The following is a 5000-nucleotide window of genomic DNA, read 5'->3' as shown; positions in this document are numbered from 1 at the left end:
CCTTGTCCCTAATCCATTTCAGCTCGATTTCAGGGCAAAGTTTCTCCTCGCTATTTGCTTTACCACCAATCCAAAAGGCTTCCGTTTTTTTACGGTTTAAACGGAGGCCAGATACTTCGCTGAAAAATTCTAATGTCTTTAGAGAGGTAGTGAAAGATTTTTGTGATCCATCTAAAATGAGAGTGGTGTCGTCAGCGTACTGGCTAATTTTTATTTCCCGACCGTTCACTGTTATTCCTTTGATCTCGTTATTTTTTCTTACTGCTTCCGCTTGAACCTCCACACAAAGAATAAACAAATAAGGCGAAAAAGGGCAGCCTTGTCTAACCCCTCTTTCGAGTTTGAAAAAATCACTAGACCAGCCATTATTCAAAATACAGCTTTCTGTGCTATTATAAAAGATTTTATTCCAGTTGATAATGGTCGGGCCAAAGTAAAACTGTCGAAAAGTTTTTTGTATGAACGACCACTCAACTGTGTCAAAAGCCTTTTCGAAATCAAGGAATAGCAATAGTCCAGGAATGTTTTTAAAGCTTGTGTAGTTAATAGTGGCATCGATTAGTCTAATATTTTCTCCAATAAATCTGCCTTTAAGAAAACCAGTCTGATCGTTATCAATAAGTTTAGGAAGAACATGTTTCAGACGAATGGCGATAGCCTTGGCCGCTATTTTATAATCACAATTTAACAAAGATATCGGACGCCAATTTTTGACAAAGTAAAGTTCAGTGTCCTTTTTGGGGATAGGTTTAATAATGCCTCGTTTTTGAGATACGGACAATTGCCCACGGAGATAAGCATAGTGAAAGGAGTTGAGCAGGTAGTCAGAAATGTCGTTCCAAAAGATTCTATAAAATTCGGCCGGTAAACCATCGGAGCCCGGTGCTTTATTGCATTTCATTTCGTTAAGTGCCTTTAAACATTCCTCTTTCGTCAAGGGGCCCTCACAAACATCCTTCTCGTCTTGGTTTAGTTTCTTATGTATTGATTCTTCAAAAAAAATATGATCATATTTATCATCACAAGTGCCAATTTTGGATCGGTAGAGTTCTCTGTAAAAAGTTTCGCACTGATATAATATTTCCTTGTCTGTTGTTACAAACTCTCATCCGCTTGCTTTAGTTGAGAGATGGTTCCTTGCTTATGATGCCTTTTTTCTAAATTTAAAAAGTATTTGGTGTTCTTTTCACCTTCATTGAACCACCTGCATCTGGCCCTCAAAATTGAACCTTTCGTCCGGTACTCAACTATTTCTTCCAATTCCCTTTTTTTAATCTCTAAATTATGGAAAGTATCAGCAATGTCAATTTCGTTGTTTTCATTCTGAGTGTCGATAAGATGTTGCAAGGTGTTGATTTCCTTCTCGAGTTCTTCTTCGCGTTGTACGGTTTTAGCTCTTTTAGTAGTAGCATACTTTATCGAATGCTCTCTAATTTTGAGTTTAATCATCTCCCACAACAAGGCGTCGTTCATAGTTTTATCATGTCGATATTCCTCGTGAGTTTCTTTAATAACTACTTGAATTTGGCCTATATAATCATTTTCATTCAGAAAGGAGGTGTTAAGTTTCCAGAAACCCGGACCTCTTGGCCTGGAATGTAAAGCTATTTTGATGTCTATTAGTGAATGACCTGTTTTATAACCGACAGAAATACTAGCACTCGTAACATTACACATGAGACTTTGGCTTATGAGGAAAAAATCTAGTCGGCATGAAATTTCAGGTTTTTTTCGGCGCCAAGTGAATAAACGACTATCCGGATTTAAGACTCTCCACGCATCTAGAAGATCGAGTTCTGTAACAAACTGTCTAATAATTTCAAGGCATTTACTATGAGTTTTGGGGTTCCCACCAAGGATAATATCATCGCACTCAAAATCAAGCAAATGAGCGAAGAAAGTTTCAAAGAAGCTTGGCTCGTCGTCATTTGGCGCGTATAATGTAGCTAACGTAATATACTTTTTATCTGTCTCAATGTCGCAAATAATGTACCTACCGTTTGGATCCGAGAAGGGTTTTTTAATTTTAAAATCGAAGGTGTTATTAAATAGGACAGCGACTCCGCTCTGATTACTGGCAAGGCCACTAAAGATGGTTCTATATCCCCATTCTGCAGACCAGCTGGGATTGCTTTTTTCAGAACAGTGCACTTCTTGGAGCATATAGATTGAATATTTTTTCTTTCTTAGCCAATTAAAAACTTCCCGTCTCTTCAAGCTGTCCCCCAGTCCTCTCACATTAAGAGAGCAAATACTGAGATTCATTAAATTGTTGATTACAGAAGTAATGCGTGTTGCAAGCCAGAGGGATTAGAGTGTGACAAAAGTAACAAAAGATCCAAATTGAAAAGAAAAATAGCACGAAAAAAAGAAAAACTAACATATTTGAAAAAAAAGTAATGGATCGGAAAATTACACAAAGAATATTAACACATACAATAAAATCCATTGTAGAGTGGACTCTTGACCTCTTCGATTGTTATTCATGAAAAAGGGTTCATTAACAGCCATTTTGAAAAAAACTAAGAAAAAAATGCAAATTGACGGGGTTTTTCTACTCGCGCCAACAATACCGCCAGCCGAGCAGGCTAATAATAGCAGCCCTTATTCACGATAGTCGCCATGTTGCTTTTCAAATTGTCATGGAAATTAGCTATGTGTTATGCTAGGGGGCAAACATTGGAATAAAGGCAAATTGCGGAAAATCGGCTCGTCACGGTCGAAAAATTGAATTAAGTACCTTTTGTAATAATTTTATATCTTTTGATTGCCACCGACATTTTGACTTTCTACTTCGGTATCTGCTCATTTTTCACTAAAAAAATAAAAGTTTAATGAACGTGAAACAAATCATCTGTGTGGCTAAGATGTTCGTTATAACCTCTTGAACTTTTGTTGTTTGCCCCCTCAGAACTGTGTAGTTAATTTGCATGATAAAGGCAAATCCAACATGGCGGCTATTGTGAATAAGGTCTGTTGGAATACCAGAGTTAACTGAATCGAGTGTATGGTGAAGTGCTAGATTTCTATCCCATATGAACCATGTGAGCGTTAGCCCTACTGATGGAAATGGGCCCACACAAGGACAGAGAAAAACTCTGAACAGGGTGGGAATTGAACCCACGACCTTCGGGTTAGATCTCCGCCGCTCGTCATAAGACAGAGTGAGGCAAATGATTGAAAGGGCCCCCTATCCTGGACCAGCTCCAGTTCGCACTGTAGCTATCTGGGCAGGGCATAAAAGTCAAGGCACTGCATAAATTTGGATGGTTTATTCTAGTTTATGTAGCTTTATGCAAAATTTCAAACAATCCAATCAAGAACTATTCCAAGCCCTCGTTCCCAACGCCTGGCCACCCAAGAGCCTCCTCAGATACCACGATTCTTAATTCCCTATAGCAGTAATATTCTTGGATTAGTAAAGTGCGTTCGATTTCAAGTAAAATGATATATTTTTAATGTTCTGATTACCCAGATATATTCAAGGGAAAGTGGACTTGTAGCGTGATTTTAGGCAATGTTCTAAACCAGTTGTTCTGAGCCTGCAATATTTTGTTCACTGACATACACGCATGCACTTATTGCACGTCACCACTCAATAAACCTTGTGGATACGGCGGCCATTTTAATTTCTATTGTTTCGAAAGACATTATGGGATGCTCAGGCGAAAATACATACAAATTTGCCCCCTGGGCATCCCATAATGTGTTTCAAAACAATAGAAATCAAAATGGCCGCCGTATCAGCAAAAAAGTCTCTTACAATGGACAGTTGCAGGGGCTTGAGGCCCCAGGCAGTTTAAGAAACCACGACGGCTATGGCCACGAAAACGTCACTTCCAAATATAGGTTTGAGCTATTTTAAGTACTTCATGATTATTCCATCGTTTTTATATTATACAATATCGGCGACGTGTCTTATAACTGGATTTGTACGGACGAATTTGAAATAAAGAGCGAGACTGAAAGAAACACTGTAGTTTGTCCACGTTGTCGTCAAAACCTTAAATTTGGTCATTTCACGTAGTAAAATTTTGACGAGTACGGGAGATATTGTTCAAAATGCGTGCCGCACGTGCAGCAAAAAGGAAAGGAACTTTATTTAAGTGTCTAGTAGATTTAGCGCTAGAGCACTAATTGGGGACACTGTAAAGTGAAATTAACAATTAACACAAAAAGTCAAATGTTGGTTTTTGAGGAGAGAGGAAACCGGAGTACTCGAAGAAAACCTCTCGGTGCAGAGTAGAGAACCAACAAACTCAACCCACATGTGACGCCAAGTAGAGGAATCAAACCTGAGCCACATTGGTGAGAGGCGAGTGCTCTCACCACTGCGCCATCCCTGCACCCCACCACCGAGTATTCCGGTTTCCCCTCTCGTCAAAAACCACGATCATTTTGGTTCTTTTAACCAATAATATTACTGCATTTGGCGATATCGAGGCGAGTGGTCAGCCAATGGAAGATGGTGCCCAAACTCTGAAATCGTACAGCATCCAGAAAGAAGCGGCATCAATAGTGTGCGTTCTCCTAAAGTCGAACGCAATCATATAGACACGAGTTGATATATGAAAAAAATAAAATAAAGTGGAAATACTGCGTGTCCACAAGGAAAGGCGTAAGAAATGGCTGAAGTGTCGCATCGGTGGAGGATGTTATCTGGGTAAAGATCCAATAGATCCCAATTAAAACCTGAAAAACTCAGCATGTTACCAAGTCGCTGTTTATGGGATTCGTTTCCCTGAGCTTGGAGGCATCATCCAACAGTCAGTTGGCGGCTTCATATCTACTGGTTCTGAAGGTGGAAGTTTGAAGCATAACTTTTGCGGCGCGAGACATTCTCGAAATACCAACTCCACGCACTTAAAAAGCGGACTGATCTTAGTTGATTGAAGCGATTCTACGTCTTTTCAGGACACAGAAACTTTGCTGCTGCGGTACATCTTCTTAATAGAAAGAAAATTTAGATCTCTTAGTTTCCTTGACCAGTAAAGAAGAAC

Source organism: Montipora capricornis, chromosome 4 (assembly GCF_036669925.1).
Source record: "Montipora capricornis isolate CH-2021 chromosome 4, ASM3666992v2, whole genome shotgun sequence".
Classification (NCBI taxonomy): domain Eukaryota; kingdom Metazoa; phylum Cnidaria; class Anthozoa; order Scleractinia; family Acroporidae; genus Montipora; species Montipora capricornis.
This window is presented reverse-complemented; position numbering follows the sequence as displayed.